This window comes from Bubalus kerabau, chromosome 3 (genome assembly GCF_029407905.1).
Source record: "Bubalus kerabau isolate K-KA32 ecotype Philippines breed swamp buffalo chromosome 3, PCC_UOA_SB_1v2, whole genome shotgun sequence".
Classification (NCBI taxonomy): Eukaryota; Metazoa; Chordata; class Mammalia; order Artiodactyla; family Bovidae; genus Bubalus; species Bubalus kerabau.
The window spans coordinates 96,996,206-97,013,994 of NC_073626.1; the positions used below are offsets into that span (position 1 = coordinate 96,996,206).

The 17,789-nt window shown below is 40.7% G+C and overlaps 1 long non-coding RNA gene across 1 annotated transcript; it reads left to right on the top strand.

The window, feature by feature from the left end:
* The first annotated feature begins 117 nt into the window (after positions 1 to 117).
* Positions 118 to 13,302, top strand: LOC129646428 (uncharacterized). Its single transcript, XR_008711916.1, has 3 exons — positions 118 to 305; positions 8,741 to 8,832; positions 12,842 to 13,302. It is a non-coding gene; the product is annotated as an uncharacterized LOC129646428 (long non-coding RNA).
* The last annotated feature ends 4,487 nt before the right edge of the window (positions 13,303 to 17,789 follow it).

Consider the following 17,789-nt stretch of genomic DNA (forward strand, 5'->3'; position numbering starts at 1 on the left):
AGCCCTGATTGTGCTCCCACCAGATCCCCATAAGGCAGCCCTGATTGTGCTCCCACCAGATCCCTATAAGGCAGCCCTGATTGTGCTCCCACCAGATCCCTATAAGGCACCCCTGATTGTGCTCCCACCAGATCCCTATAAGGCAGCCCTGATTGCGTTTTGTGCGCGAGAGCTTGGACACTAGAGCTGCAGCTGCGGCCTCTCCATTCAAAGCTTTTCTTTGTTTCTCAACCAAAAACTCCATCTATGGACCCACACAACACCGTGCTGAAGGAAGGACCCTGGTTGGGGATGGACTCTGGCAGGTAGGTAACAGTTCTACCTCAGAATTACCTGTTGAGCTTTCCGAAGTATTAATCCTTGGGCTTCGTTCTCAGAAATTCTAACACTGTATGTGTGATAAGGAGCTCAAGCATTCTGAAAGGTTTGAAAAGTTGATTCCAGTGCTAGTCAGAATCAAGAATCATTACTTCCCAGCAGTGATCTCCAAATACTTTTCTCCAGGTCCACAGTGGAAAAAAATTCAGCATATATCTGTAGTATATATAAGCAAGTTTTACAGAATGATGTATTATTTATTTTAAATATACACAAAAATGGAAGTTTTAAAAAGGATATGAAAGAAAAATATTTTAAACTTTGCTTTTATTTACTAATGGCATTGAAACTCTTTTACCATCAGTTAAAAAATATTTTTAATAGAATTCCAGAACCTTAGTTCTTAAACGTTTGCTAACCACAATAGTTTCATCCCACTAGCATAATTCATGGCATAATACATACTCTTACATCTCAGAATAACTGAATGCACAGTAGACACTTGATATATAACCATGTACCTGAAAAACATACATCATTAGTAATACTGGATTTATATTCCTATTTCAAAGAGTTTTCTTGATAATTCCAATTTTTTCACTTCTTACTAGACCTACTAGATCTGGCTAGGGTGTCACTGGTTTAAATCTTGCAATGTGACTGGTGAAGTTTGTACTCGAAGTCAAAGAAGTATTGATGCTGACATTTTCTTCTAGTTTGCTGTGTTTGTATTATTAGTATTATTTCCAAACAGCAAGTTTTTTGCAGGAATCCTTTGAGGCTATTGCAATGCCTACTAGGGGGTCTTAAGGCTCTACTGAATATTCATATTCTTGAACTACTATAGGTCACACTTGGCTTCAGATTTGTTCAGAATAATATAGGCTAGGAATACAGCCTGCCAGAAGTCAGAGCTAAGCATTCCTCTTCTGCCAGAGTCCTTCAACACTTCTTGCCATTGTCCAGGGAGTGAACTCTGACCTTCCTTTATGACAGCTCAGGTTCAAGGTTATCAAATCCATATTGGCTTGTTTCAGGATCTACCCTGGTAACCAGTGTCTCTTGAAGCAACTCCATAGGCATAACTTCTGGGGTTCTTATAGGGACATAATCAGCTCTAGGATCACCACTCTCACCCAAAAGCTATGATGTTCCCATTAGGAACTTACAGTTCCCCTGGTCCAGTTGTAGCCATTTACTTAGTCATTTTTACCACTAAGTAATGTCGCCTAGCAACCTATTTGATTCACTAGCTTTAACAGGACTCTAAGCGAGGAGCTGAAAAGCTAACAAAAGGGCAAGTTCTTGTGCAGAAGGAGAAAAGGTTTCCTAACCTTTTATTCACACCTTGTGGATATCCAGTTTTGAGGTAGTTAGTCTAAATAAAACCAGGAGATATATCTTTAAATTCATTTATCTGAGTACACATAGCATACATCAAAGTGAAGTTTTCTAAAAGCCAACAAACAAATGAGATTGCCTCTGTTATCTCTGCCTTGGGGGCACTCACATCCAAATAACTCACATACAATACACAACATGTGAAAACTTGGTGCTTAGATGGACTGAGGAAGGATGGTGTGATTCACATATTAAATACTGTATGTTGTTATATTTTAATAAACTTCATTTCGGGAGCAGTTTTAGGTTCACAGCAAAATTGAGAGGAAGGTGGGAAGGGATAAATTGGGAGATAGGGACTGACATATACACACTACTGTATATAAAATAGATAACTAATAAGAAACTACTGTTTAGCACAGGGAATGCAATACTCTGTAATGGCCTATATGGGAAAATAATCTAAAAAAAGAGTGGATATATGCCTATGTATAACTGATTCACTTTGCTGTTCACCTGACACTAACACAACATTGTAAATCAACTATACTCCAATAAAAACGTGAAAAAACAAGCAAAAAAAAAAAAACCTGAGAGGAAGGTACATAGATTTCCCATATACCTTCTGCCCTGACACATGCATAGCCTCCCCCATTGGCAGGCTTTCCCACCAGAGGGGCTGCATTTGTTACAACTGATGAATCTACAATGACATCTCCCAGTTCCCCAAAGTCCATAGCTTACATTAGTTAACTCTTGATATACCTGCTATGGGTTTGGACAAATGTTTAATAACATGTATTCACCATGGAGAACATGGTTCTAAAATTCTTTGTCACGTGAGGTTTTCACGTAGAACGTTTAGCTTCTCTTATTCCACCTTACTGAAACTGTAGTGTCCTGGCTTTATGGAACAGTCATCAGAAACATGGTAGGGACTTCTGTGGCGGTCCCGTGTTAAGACTCTGCACTTCCACTGTGGGGGGTATGGGTTCAAACTCTGGTCTGGGATCTTAAGATCCCGCATGCCGCACAGTGCAGCCAAAACAAAATGGTATTACTATTTTCTTATCTTTTGAGGTCAAAATATATGAAGATAAAAAATAGACTTTAAATAGATACTAGATTATAGATAGTTGTGGATGGATAGATAGATATAATTAAACAGATAGATAGATGCTCACATTTTGTTTTTAAACTCTATTAAGTTGCCTCTTACACTCACTGAGCTATATCGCCTCCTCTTGGAAGACACTGCTCTTAGCTCTACATGATCTGAGCTCTGCTTGCTCCAATAGCCTCAGTTGGAGGCTAGCTAGCTAGGCCTCTGCTAGCTCCAGTCACTCTTGCCCTTATTCTCTGAGCACTGCCCTTAGTGGGCTTCCCAGGTGGTTTAGTGGTAAAGAACTTCCCTGCCCATGCAAGGGATGCGGGTTCAATCCCTGGGCCAGGAAGATCCCCTGGGATAGGAAATGGCAACCTGCTCCAATATTCTTGGCTGGAGAATCTCATGGACAGAGGAGCCTGGTACAATCCATGGGGTTGCAAAAGAGTCAAACACGACTGAGCAACAAAGCGTGCACACACACCACCCTTAGTATATGTTGGCTTTTTCTCTTTTTAAGTTCTTCTAACACAGTGCTTCTCAAACTGTAACCTCTATATGAATCACCTGGAGATTTTGATACACAGATTTTGATTGAGACTTAAGAAAGGCCCAATAAACTTCTGACATGGCAGGGACCAGGACCACATTTTGAATAGAAAAGCTCCAGCCCAATGATTCGCATGCCTGGGTCCACATCAGAATCCCTGGGGAGCTTGTTAATCAGCTGATACTCATATTCTACCTCCAGCAAGGCCATCCTTTTTCTCCTCTGAAAGCCTCCTCATACAAATTTCCTCTTCCTCTAAGGCACTTCACCCAACACTGCCACACCACCCTTTCAAAGTGAAAGTGAAAGTATTAGGTGCTCAGTAGTGTCCGATTCTTTGTGACCCCATGGACTGTAGCCTGCCAAGCTCCTCTGTCCTTGGAATTCCATTACCTTCTGCAGGGCATCTTCCTGATCCAGGGATCAAACCTGGGTCTTCCACATTGCAAGTAGTTTATCATCTGAGCCACCAAGCAAGCCTACTCTTTCAAACCTCAGGTTAAATGTCACTTCTTCAGACACTCTCAGCTTGGCAAGGACTCCTGTTTTATTCCATTTGGGCTGCTGTAGCAAAACACCATAGACTAGGTAGCTTATAAACCACAGAAACATACTTCTCATAGTTATGGAAGCTGGGAAGTCTGAGATCAAGTTGCCAGCAGATTCAGTGCCAGGTGAGAGCCCACTTCACTGTAACCTCACACGGTGGAAGAGGCTCAGGAGCTCCGTAAGGTCTCTTTTTTGTGGCAGCACTAATCACATTCAAGAGGCCCCTGCCTTCATGACCTAATCACCTCCCAAAGACCCACTTCCAACACCATCAACTATGAATTACAGGGAGACAAAAACACTAGGTCTATAGCAGGTCATCTGTCATAGTCTCCCTTAGCGCCTAATCTTTACCACATGAAGCTCATCAGCATTCCAGTTAAATAACAAAATGTGTTAATCCCTCTTTGCTTTCTGCTCAAATTTCCTTTACAGCTGGATTCATGCCTGCCAACTTTTTCCACCTGTGTATCCCCACTGTCTAGCACTGTGCACACATGATAGGTTCTGAACTCATATTAAGTAAATGAATCAGTCTTTTTTAATATACACCTGAGTTTGCCAGTGTAATGCCAAGAAAACTAGAGAAATATGATTCCTATATTTCTAAACTATATGAGGAATATATATTTTTATTTAATCTCAAAGATGACATTTAACAACATTACTATAATCAAAAGTCACATATTAAGTGCCTATTTTATCAGTCAGTAGATGATGGTTATAAAGATAGATAGGACCCAAGACTTAACAGAGCTTGTAGTCTTCTGCATGCTTAGTCACTCAGTTGTATTCAACTCTTTTCGATCCTTTGGACTATAGCCAGCCAGGCTCTTCTCTTCATGGCATTTTTCAGGCAGGAATACTGGAGCAGATTGCCATTTCCTCTTCCAGAGTATCTTCCTGACCCAGAGATCGAACCGATATCTCCTATGTCTCCCGCATTGCAGGAGGATTCTTTACCTGCTGAGCCATAAAGGAAGCCCCCTGTAGTCTTGTAGGGAATATAGATATTCAAGGGTTTAGGGTCCAAGCCAGTGTCAGGAGACTTACATCAAGCATTCTCTTCTTTCCCATAGTGGGGAGGAAGCTGAAAATGAGAAACATCATACACAGATTTAAGCTGAACCCTATAACTAATGATAGGCATTAATCAAATGATATTGAATGGATTAAATGGACTTTTTAAAACTTCATTTTATATTGGAGTATAGCCAATTGACAATGTTGTGATAGTTTCAGGTGAACAGCAAAGGGACTCAGCCATTCATATACATGCATCCATTTTCCCCCAAACACCCCTCCTTATGAAGCATATAGTGAGGGCCCTAAAGCAAGTCTAGGGAAATATATATGGACTGAGACCTGAATGACAGTTGATGCAGACGAAGGATGAAGGGTACAGAGGTTTCAGACAGAGGGAACAGCCTGTTCTAAGACCTTATGGCAGGAGCCTAAGGAAAAACACCTAAGTGAACAGAGTCCAGTGAAGCTGGAGCAGATACGTGAGGTTAAGCTGGAGAAAGAATCAGGAAACGGGTCAGGCAGGAGCTTGTAGAGAATTCTGAACTTTATTTTGAGTTCAATGCAAAGTCCCTAAGGAGTTTTAAGCAGGGAATAATATGTTCTGATGGCAAAGCTGGAAGATCATCCTGGCTCCAGTAACTGTAATTTTATCAGGATAAACCAGATAAGCCTTTCCTCCTCTTAATGATGATTATTTCATTTTTACCTATTTATTCTTCTGCAGTTTTCTCAACCATAAAATATCTCTGCCCTTTGTACATTTCCTGGTGATTTATCCTGAACCTTATACAGCTTGGCTAGAGGCATTCTGATACTTATGGTCTTCTGATTTTCCCTGAATCTAATCAAAAAACCATAATTCAGTCTTTGTTTTTCAATAGAGTATACCATCTTAAAATATTATTCTACCCATTTTGGTAGCAATATTTTAATTAAATATTAAAGTTGCAGAAATTAAAGCTATATATCTATTTCAAAAGACACAGAAAATTTATCTTAGTGTCTGGGAAGCATTATAAAATGAGCAGGAGGTTTGAGGAGAGAAAATATTGGTACAATGTTTCAGGTGTTTTAGGTTATCAATGCTGTAGAGCACCTCCTCCCTATAGTGAGAACAGGTACTTTGATTAAATCTAGATTTAAAAATATAAATCAAAATGAAGAAAACCTATTCCTTAGCAGCACAATTATTTTTTTATTTAATTTTTATTGCAGTATAGTTGCTTTACAATGTTGTGTTAGCTTCTACTGTACAGCAAAATGAATCAACCCTATGTGTGTGTGTGTGTGTGTGTGTGTGTGTATATATATATATATCCCCCATTTTTCCACTTCCTTCCCATTCAGCCACAGAGCATTAAGTAGAGTTCCCTGTGCTATACATATACACAGTTGATACTATGTATAACATAGATAACTAATGAGAAACACTTTACAAGATGGAAACAAAGCAGAGCAAACCCAGAGCAGTTGGTCAGTGGCCTCTGGTTGCCATCCTCTTTCCTGGCTGAGGGGCAGCACAATTCTCTGTAAGAATTTCTTTCTTTTTTTTTTTTTTTTGAGAGAGAGAACATTTATTTAACTATTTTAGTGGGTCAAGTTGGGGACAGAGACTCTGCCCCAGAAGCATGTTGTGGACATGCAGTTCCTCCTTTGCTATATCTGTTTTGCACTAAGCCGGTAGTTTTAAGTTCTATCTAGCTCCACTGATTCCTTCTTATGTTAAATATTAGATAGCATCCCTTTAACCTTCAAAAATTAAATTATTAGAATAATATTTCCTAGTCACACACATTTCAAGCAATTCAATAAAATTTCCTAAATGTACTATAAATAGGATTGCCAGAGACAATATCTAGCACATACTTAACACTAAAAATTTATTTGTAGCTTATCTGAAATTTAAATGTAACTTGGCTTCCTATATTTTTATTTGTTAAACCTGGCAAGCCTAATTAGGAAAAGACAATAATATCTGAATAGTATTTAGTGTAACTGCTTAGCCTTGACTATGCTATAACACTTAAGGAGGTTGTTAGATGCTTTTGCCAATGTTGGAATCACCAGATTGCAATAGTTATCAATGCAGACTGATATTGGTAGGTTTCATTGGCCTCTCAAATGCCATAAGCAGTATGGCTGTTAGTGATATGATTATTGGAAATGACAAACACTCTCAGAAAATTTTAAAACTAAGCCACCAAGCTCTTCTGGTTTGCATAGTAGTTGCATTCCTGAAAGACCTCGTGTATATTAAAATCATGCCATACAGCATACGTACACACATACTCACACACATTAAGGTAAGTTCTGCTGCTGCTGCTGCTAAGTCGCTTCAGTCGTGTCCAACTCTGTGCGACCCCGTAGATGGCAGCCCACCAGGTTCCCCCATCCCTGAGATTCTCCAGGCAAGAGCACTGGAGTGAGTTGCCATTTCCTTCTCCAATGCATGAAAGGAAAAGTGAAAGTGAAGTCGCTCAGTCATGTCTGACTCTTAGTGACCCATGGACTGCAGCCTACCAGGCTCCTCCGTCCATGGGATTTTCCAGGTGAGAGTACTGGAGTGGGTTGCCATTGTCTCAGATAATTAGAGCTTCTCACGTACATGTCTGTCCAGCAGGACATTCAAGAATCATGGAAGACATGGTACAATTCTTTGTTGTGTGGGACTTTGCTACTTATTGTAGGACATTTATCTTCTCCGGCTCCAGCTCATCAAAACCAGTTGTACCCTCCCTCTATGGAAACAGTCTAAGAACACTTCCACTGATTTCCCCTAATTGATGGTAGCAGTCTCACTGAAGCTACTAATTTAAACCATACGTAAAAGGAAAATTAGGGGAGTTTTTCTAGGACAAATGAGGGAAGAATTTGGAGAAAGAACAGAGATAAACTGTTAGAATTTCATCAATTCCTTCTCTTGGTACATCATTAAACCACTGGTTAGCCTAAAAATCTTTAGTAAAATATCCATTTCCCTATTTCTGAGAGTTTGAAGTGAGGAGGAAGAAAGAGGCTCTGAGAACTATATTCTCTCTTTCTCTTCTAGGACCTATGTTATGGGGACAGGGAAGAGGGATGGGAAACAGAGTTGTTAGGGAGACTGCATGGGTACCAAGTTGCTTCAGTCATGTCCGACTCTTTGCCTATGGACCTTAGCCCTCCAAGTTTCTCTGTCCATGGGATTCTCCAGGCAAGAATACTTGAGTGGGTTGCCATACCTTCCTCCAGGAGATCTTCCTGACTCAGGGATTAAACCCGCATCTCGTATGTCTCCTGCATTGGCAGGCGGGTTCTTTACCACTATCACTACCTGGGAAGCCCACAGGGAGACTACTTTCAGTATTAGAAAGGGGTTCCCCACCGCCTTGTTCTGGTTCTGCCAGCTAAGGCTGAAAGCCTCTGCCAATGCAGTGGTCACTGCATAATCATTGTGCATGGTTTCCTTGGAATGATGTAAAACTTCACTCTGCCCCTCCCCCAATCAAGCAAGCCCCTTTTTGAAATGACAATGATGTCTCCCATGGACTTTCCAATGATGCAGTGCCCAACCCCTTGTCTAGTCCACAGCCCAGAGCTCCTGTGCCTCCTGTAATCTCTGGGTTCCTTCATTTGGAATCCTATTCCACACTATCCAAGGATCTTGGAATAATTGGACCTCTTAGCAATTGCTTCCCCCACCCCACGTCCACTTCCTAGCTGCATTGTAACACAGTTACTTCAGGAAGCATATGTTAATCAATTGGCCCCCTTGTGTTAGAAATCTCCAGGCCCCAGTGAGCATCTGTCACAAGTTCAATCATACCCCAGATCTCAAAGTACTTATGTCAAGCATCCTTTCCTTTCCATAGTGGGGAGGAAGCTGAAAATGACAAGTATCACACAGTGGCCTAAGCCAGTTTGGATCTTCATAGAGGATATCTATAGTGTCCTATGGTTAGAGGTGAGTAAAGACTGAATGGGTCCTTCCCCTCAACCTTGGTACCACGTGGTATACTACAGTAAATTTGCTACCCATACAGGCAAATGTTATGGAAGGCAGTAAAACAGTCTTACAACTTGTACTGTAGGTCTAATCAAATTCTAGCTTTCTGTCCAACCATGCAGATGCAAGGATATTCAGTTAGCCTTCTGGTCAGGGTCAAGTAACAAAATGTTCCATTATGAAATTGAAAACAGTCTCTCAATTTCCTTGGAATCCTAAACCTAGGGAGCCATTCCAAATAGTGAACGCTTTTGAATTCCATGAGTAGTTATACCTTGTTCATAGAAGGGAGAAAACTGGCTGCACAATATTACTAGTCTATCCACACATCTTGAGCACCACTGATTCCAATAATGAAGATTTTCTAATATTCATTATGCTAAGTAACAAAGATAAGTGAAGCCAATGTGCATTCTGAGAGTGGGTTCCTGATTAGTCAGTCATTCAAACGTTAACCAACTACTTTGGGAGTGTGCATGTCCAATTCAGATCAGATCAGATCAGTTACTCAGTCGTGTCCAGCTCTTTGCGACCCCATGAATCGCAGCACGCCAGGCCTCCCTGTCCATCACCAACTCCCGGAGTTCACTCAGACTCACGTCCATCGAGTCAGTGATGCCATCCAGCCATTTCATCCTCTATTGCCCCCTTCTCCTCCTGCCCCCAATCCCTCCCAGCATCAGTCTTTTCCAATGAGTCAACTCTTCACATGAGGTGGCCAAAGTACTGGAGTTTCAGCTTTAGCATCATTCCTTCCAAAGAAATCCCAGGGCTGATCTTCTTCAGAATGGACTGGTTGGATCTCCTTACAGTCCAAGGGACTCTCAAGAGTCTTCTCCAACACCACACTTCAAAAGCATCAATTCTTCAGCACTCAGCCTTCTTCACAGTCCAACTCTCACATCCATACATGACCACAGGAAAAACCATAGCCTTGACTAGACGAACCTTTGTTGGCAAAGTAATGTCTCTGCTTTTCAATATGCTATCTAGGTTGGTCATAACTTTCCTTCCAAGGAGTAAGCGTCTTTTAATTTCATGGCTGCAGTAACCATCTGCAGTGATTTTGGATCCCAAAAAATAAAGTCTGACACTGTTTCCACTGTTTCCCCATCTATTTCCCATGAAGTGACGGGACCGGATGCCATGATCTTCGTTTTCTGAATGTTGAGCTTTAAGCCAACTTTTTTACTCTCCACTTTCACTTTCATCAAGAGGCTTTTGAGTTCCTCTTCACTTTCTGCCATAAGGGTGGTGTCATCTGCATATCTGAAGTTATTGATATTTCTCCCGGCAATCTTGATTCCAGCTTGTGTTTCTTCCAGTCCAGCGTTTCTCATGATGTATTCTGCATATAAGTTAAATAAACAGGGTGACAATATACAGCCTTGACGAACTCCTTTTCCTATTTGGAACCAGTCTCTTGTTCCATGTCCAGTTCTAACTGTTGCTTCCTGACCTGCATACAAATTTCTCAAGAGGCAGGTCAGGTGGTCTGGTATTCCCATTTCTTTCAGAATTTTCCACAGTTTATTGTGATCCACACAGTCAAAGGCTTTGGCATAGTCAATAAAGCAGAAATAGATGTTTTTCTGGAACTCTCTTGCTTTTTCCATGATCCAGCGGATGTTGGCAATTTGATCTCTGGTTCCTCTGCCTTTTCTAAAACCAGCTTGAACATCAGGAAGTTCACGGTTTACATATTGCTGAAGCCTGGCTTGGAGAATTTTGAGCATTACTTTACTAGCGTGTGAGATGAGTGCAATTGTGTGGTAGTTTGAGCATTCTTTGGCATTGCCTTTCTTTGGGATTGGAATGAAAACTGACCTTTTCCAGTCCTGTGGCCACTGCTGAGTTTTCCAAATTTGCTGGCATATTGAGTGCAGCACTTTCACTGCATCATCTTTCAGGATTTGGAATAGTTCAACGGGAATTCCATCACCTCCACTAGCTTTGTTCGTAGTGATGCTTTCTAAGGCCCACTTGACTTCACGTTCCAGGATGTCTGGCTCTAGGTGAGTGATCACACCATCGTGATTATCTGGGTCGTGAAGATCTTTTTTGTACAGTTCTTCTGTGTATTCTTGCCATCTCTTCTTAATATCTTCTGCTTCTGTTAGGTCCATACCATTTCTGTCCTTTATCGAGCTCATCTTTGCATGAAATGTTCCTTTGGTATCTCTGATTTTCTTGAAGAGATTCCTAGTCTTTCCCATTCTGTTGTTTTCCTCTATTTCTTTGCATTGATCGCTGAAGAAGGCTTTCTTATCTCTTCTTGCTATTCTTTGGAACTCTGCATTCAGATGTTTATATCCTTCCTTTTCTCCTTTGCTTTTCACTTCTCTTCTTTTCACAGCTATTTTTAAGGCCTCCCCAGACAGCCATTTTGCTTTTTTGCATTTCTTTTCTATGGGAATGGTCTTGATCCCTGTCTCCTGTACAATGTTATGAATCTCATTCCCTAGTTCATCAGGCACTCTATCTATCAGATCTAGGCCCTTAAATCTATTTCTCACTTCCACCGTATAATCATAATGGATTTGACTTAGGTCATACCTGAATGGTCTAGTGGTTTTCCCTACTTTCTTCAATTTCAGTCTGAATTTGGCAATAAGGAGTTCATGGTCTGAGCCACAGTCAGCTCCTGGTCTTGTTTTTGCTGACTGTATAGAGCTTCTCCATCTTTGGCTGCAAAGAATATAATCAATGTAATTTTCGGTGTTGACCATCTGGTGATGTCCATGTGTAGAGTCTTCTCTTGTGTTGTTGGAAGAGGGTGTTTGTTATGACCAGTGCATTTTCTTGGCAAAACTCTATAAGTCTTTGCCCTGCTTCATTCCTTATTCCAAGACCAAATTTGCCTGTTACTCCAGGTGTTTCTTGACTTCCTACTTTTGCATTCCAGTCCCCTATAATGGAAAGGACACCTTTTTTGGGTGTTCTAAAAGGTCTTGTAGGTCTTCATAGAACCACTCAACTTCAGCTTCTTCAGCATTACTGGTTGGGGCATAGACTTGGATTACTGTGATATTGAATGGTTTGCCTTGGAAACAAACAGAGATCATTCTGTCATTTTTGAGATTGCATCCAAGTACTGCATTTCAGACTCTTTTGTTGATCATGATGGCCACTGCATTTCTTCTGAGGGATTCCTGCCCGCAGTAGTAGATATAATGGTCATCTGAGTTAAATTCACCCATTCCAGTCCATTTCAGTTTGCTGATTCCTAGAATATTGACATTCACTCTTGCCAATTAGAGGTCTTCAAATACTAACTAATTACCCATAGGGTTTGTAGATTAAAAGTAATTAGCATGCATATATCACACTCTCTGTGATGAAGTATACTAAAGTAAATTTAGATAATCAGACATACTGGTTGACATATTTTACAACTGTTGTCCAGGAATAATTATAGTGTCCCCTTTCACTTTCAAAAGTGTCTCAGGTTAGGCAAAAACTCTACCCACCCTATAATACAAGGGAATTCCTTGTTTCACAGTACATCCTTCAAGAACTCTTCCTCCATACTACTCTGAAGACATTCAAGTTGTGTCTACAGGTTCTACCGCACATTAAGCATTCTTTAAATAACAACTGCTAACCTATCCAGCTTGGAGGATACCCCCAACAGTTATGAGGAGCTCTAAAGAACCCCATTCCTCGCCTTTGGAGGGGAGAAATCATCACACCCTAAGAAGGAAACAAAAATAAGCCACTCCTAACATTTAGTCCATCTCTTCCATGCTTTTCTTATTTTGAGTTGGGATACCTGGGCAAGATTGATAGATAGTGAACTGCTGGTTATACACTGTCACCTGGTGGTAAGTCCTGCAGGCAGGAGACTGATCCTAATTGCTGGCACTCTTTGGGAATATGTGGTACTTCCCATCTTTCATCATCAGCTTTGGACATCTCAGTTTTTAGCCAGCAGTTCTATAACTCCTGCTTTTTCTTTAAATTCTAGGTTCTGTCACCCCTTCCTTGGTATGCTCTAAGAATGTTAAAAACAAAACATGAATGCAGAAGGATCTGAGGAAACAGGAAAAACCTCACTCTACTTGCATACCTGTGGCCTCCAGAATTCAAGTGAAGACACTTCAACTTGGTAGAATGCAGCTCATTTTACTCCCAGGGTTCTGGTGACTGTACAGGGAGGGAGGCAGTCTGCAGCAAAAGAGAGGTCATATCTCTCAAAAACACTGTTCAGAAAGCAGATTTGAATCCACTCTTGGTCTTACCAGTGTGACTGGGTTCCTCTGCTCTCTTCCTTTGAATATCTTAGCTGTGGGGGAGTGATGACACTGGAAATGGAAGTTGTGGGGAGACAACTTCACATTGGCAGCTGGAATTTGGGCTTTAAGTTCATATTTGAAGGCCACTTGGACCCTCACAATGGGTCTCAATTTTTCTGCATTTTTACACAGTTTGACATTGTAGTTCTTCATTTTTTTATGGTATCTTTATTTATTTTTTAATTAATTTATTTTAATTGAAAGCTAATTACTTTACAATATTGTAGTGGTTCTTGCCATACATTGACATGAATCAGCCATGGGTGTACATGTGTCCCCCATCCTAAACCCCGCTCCCACCTCCCTCCCCATCCCATCCCTCAGAGTTGTCCCAGTGCACTGGCTTTGAGTGCCCTGTTTCATGCATTGAACTTGGACTGGTGATCTATTTCACATATGGTAATATACATGTTTCAATGTTATTCCCTCAAATCATCCCACCCTCACCTTCTCCTGCAGAGTCCAAAAGTCTGTTCTTTATATCTGTGTCTCTTTAGCTGTCTTGCATATAAGGTCATCATTACCATCTTTCTAAATTCCATACATATTCATTAATATACTGTATGGGTGTTTTTCTTTCTTACTTCACTCTATATAATAGGCTCTAGGTTCACCCACCTCATATGCTACTGCTAAGTCACTTCAGTCATGTCTGACTCTGTGCGACCCCAGAGACAGCAGCCCACCAGGCTCCCCCTCCCTGGGATTCTCCAGGCAAGAACACTGGAGTGGGTTGCCATTTCCTTCTCCAATGCATGAAAGTGAAAAGTGAAAGTGGAGTCGCTCAGTCGTATCCGACTCTTAGCGACCCCATGGACTACAGCCCACCAGGTTCCTCCATCCATGGGATTCTCCAGGCAATAGTACTGAAGTGGGGTGCCATTGCCTTCTCTGCCACCTCATATGAACTGATTCAAATGCGTTCTTTTTAATAGCTGAGTAATATTCCATTGTGTATATGTACCACAGCTTTCTTATCCATTCGTCTGCCGATAGACATCTAGGTTACTTCCATGTCCTAGCTATTGTAAACAGTGCTGCGATGAACATTGGGGTACACGTATCTCTTTCAATTCTGGTTTCCTCAATGGGATTGCTCGGTCATATGGCAGTTCTATTTCCAGTTTTTTAAGGAACCTCCACACTGTTCTCCATAGTGGCTCTACTAGTTTACATTTCCACCAACAGTGTAAGAGGGTTCCCTTTTCTCCACACCCTCTCCAGCATTTATTGTTTGTAGACCTTTTGATAGCAGCCATTCTGACCAGCATGAGATGGTATCTCATTGTGATTTTGAGTTGCATTTCTCTGATAATGAGTGATGTTGATCATCTTTTCATGTGTTTTTTAGCCATCTGTATGTCTTCTTTGGATAACTGTCTGTTTAGTTCTTTGGCCCATTTTTTGATTAGGTTATTTATTTTTCTGGTATTGAGCTGTATGAGCTGCTTTCATATTTTTGAGATTAATTCTTTGTCAGTTGCTTCATTTGCTATTATTTTCTCCCATTCTGAAGGCTGCCTTTTCATCTTGCTTACAGTCTCCTTCATTGTGCAAAAGCTTTTAATTAGGTCCCATTTGTTTACTTTTGCTTTTATTTCCATTACTCTGAAAGGTGGGTCATAGAGGACCTTGCTGTGATTTATGTCAGAAAGGGTTTTGCCTATGTTTTCCTCTAGGAGTTTTAGTTTCTGGCCTTACATTTAGATATTTAATTGATTTTTAGTTTATTTTTGTGTATGGTGTTAGAAAGCATTCTACTTTCAATCTGTTACAGGTGGTTGTCCAGTTTTCCCAGCACCACTTGTTAAAGAGATTGTCTTTTCTCCATTATATATTCTTGCCTCCTTTGTCAAAAATAAGGTGTGCATAGGTGTGTGGATTTACCTCTGGGATTTCTATTTTGTTCCACTGATCTATATTTCTGTCTTTGTGCCAGTACCATACTGTCTTGATGACTGTGGTTTTGTAGTAGAGCCTGAAGTCAGGCAGGTTGATTCCTCCAGTTCTATTCTTCTTTCTCAAGATTTCTTTGGCTATTCATGGTTTTTTTGTGTGTTTCCATACAAATTGTGAAATTATTTGTTCCAGTTATGTGAAAAATACCATTGGTAGCTTGATAGGGATTGCATTGAATCTATAGATTGCTTTGAGTTCAAGTCCTTTATTTGAGGACCATGTGATATAGAAACAAAAGAATGATCTCTCAGTCATGTCCGACTCTTTGCGACCCTATGAACTGTAGCCCACCAGGCTCCTCTGTCTATGGGATTCTCAGGCAAGAATACTGGAGTGGGTTGCCATTTCCTTCTCCAGGGGATCTTCCCTACCCAGGGATTGAACCTGGGTCTCCCTCATTGCAGGCAGATCCTTTACCATCTGAGCCACAAGGGAATATCAGAGAACTTATGTTCAATTCCCCATCTACCACATATTAATTCATTGTTAAGGGTTTCTCCTCCAAATGATAAATAATGCCATATAAAGTGTTGCAGACAGACGCTTTACCATCTGAGCCACTAGGGAAGCCCATTTGAAGATTAAGAGATATAAAAACATATCACAAATTTTTAAAAAAATAGAAAGAAAAACATAAATGTACTTTGCAGATGATTAAATAGTGGGACAAGGAAATTATATAAATTGTCCAAAGTAACACACTACTTATGAGAATAATCCAGGTCTTCTGACTTGGGCACTTGTCAATGCCACAAACATAGTAAGTGGCAAACATGTATTCAATTCAATGAAAGTTCACCTAACTAGAAAGCAGAGCTCTTGTAGCTAAGTCAGCAGATCTCAAATTTCCATACCAAGATTGTTGACAGTGTTTCAGGCATTCTGCTAAGCCCTCAATAGACACATTTAATCTCATTTAGAGGATGAGGTGGCTGGATGGCATCACCAACTCCATGGACATGAGTTTGGGTAAACTCCAGGAGTTGGAGATAGACAGGGAGGCCTGGCGTGCTGCAATTTATGGGGTCACAAAGAGTCAGACATGACTGAGTGACTGAACTGGACTGAACTGGTTCTTAATACTGTTATTAATATACTCATTTTCTAAAGAAGAGACTAATCTTTAAATGGTTAGTACACTTGTCAATGCCACAAACATAGTAAGTGGCAAACATGTATTCAATTCAATGAAAGTTCACCTAACTAGAATGCAGAGCTCTTGTAGCTAAGTCAGCAGATCTCAAATTTCCATACCAAGAATCAGATTAAAAATAATAACCCACATGATCCATCTTTAGGTTTGAGAACCATTGTTTGGGGCAATTACCTCATTTAACATCTGGAAAACACAGAGCACATTCCTGGAACAAGGAAGCTATTTCTTATTTCTTTCCTCCTAATACGGTTTATCCGGATTGTTCTGCCATCCCATGGGGATGGGGGAAAGAATGAGAGAGGTTGCAGGTGGGAACCAGGCATAGGTTAATATACAGTGCAGTAAAAATGGTAGAAGCACAAAGAGCATGCAGTGACTTTGGTGGTGGTGGAGGGTGGTGGGAGTTCACACATAAAATCAACTGAAAACATTTCCCTTCAAAGCAAAGCTAACCTTAACAATGGTCATGCTTACATGAATTTAACCACAGACTAACATAGAAATATACTTCTTTTTTCTTGTAAGGCTGCCCTGGTTGTCAGTTTTAACCTCATTTCCCCTAAATCAAAATAGGATCGAAAAAAAAAAAAAAAAAATAGGATCGAGGTGTGAAGAAATCTATCCCTCTCCATAGATGCCTCATAGTGTCACATGTCGGCTTTAAATTTGTGTAAGACAATACATTTCATAATCTGTAGTCACTTTAAAAATAAACATTTCTTGCTTTACAGCAGGGTAGTGTGAGAAAACTAAGTTCTTTTCCCAACTTTGGTGAACAACACAAGAGTGTTACCAAGCAAAGGGCTTGATGCCCAGTGAACACAGAAGCCAATATTACAGCATCAGCTTTTGAGAAAAAACTTTATTGCTGGCAAAGATACAGAAGGCACAGTTCATATCTGTGTCCCAGATCTGGGTTTTGGTCAAACGTCTCTGAATTAGAGGAGGAGGGCTGTTATGTGGAAGTGCTGGCGAGCAGGTTGCATTGGAGGGCTTAGAGCTTGGCCCTTTAGAGGAAGGTATGATAAAGGTGCTTCAGCACCAGCTCTTCCTGGACACTGGACCCTTCACTTCTGAGAAGATTCTGACATTCAGATCATTTCCAAGTTCTTTGGCTCTGTGAGGGGGGAAACACTGGCTCCAGGCATTGTTTGAGGCCAAAATTTCTCCTCTGTGTGTGCTTCAGCTACATGACTGATGGTTTTCTGTTGTCTCTGAAAAACAACTCAGTATCTTGTTAGAAAATGGACCAGTTTAGGACTGGTTCTAAGGTTACAAAAGGAACCTCTGGTCTTAAAGTGTATTTAATTAGCTGAAGTCGCTCACCCTGGGAACTGCCCAATTTCTATCCCTATATGATAGCACTTTCTGGCTTCACACATGAAAAGATGGCTGGGAGATTATCCCTGAGACAGCATGTCCTTGGCTACATTGGTACCACTTTTCTTCTGAGTGAGTTTCAGTCAGATACATGTATCCCTAAAATAATGGAATAAGTGTCCTCT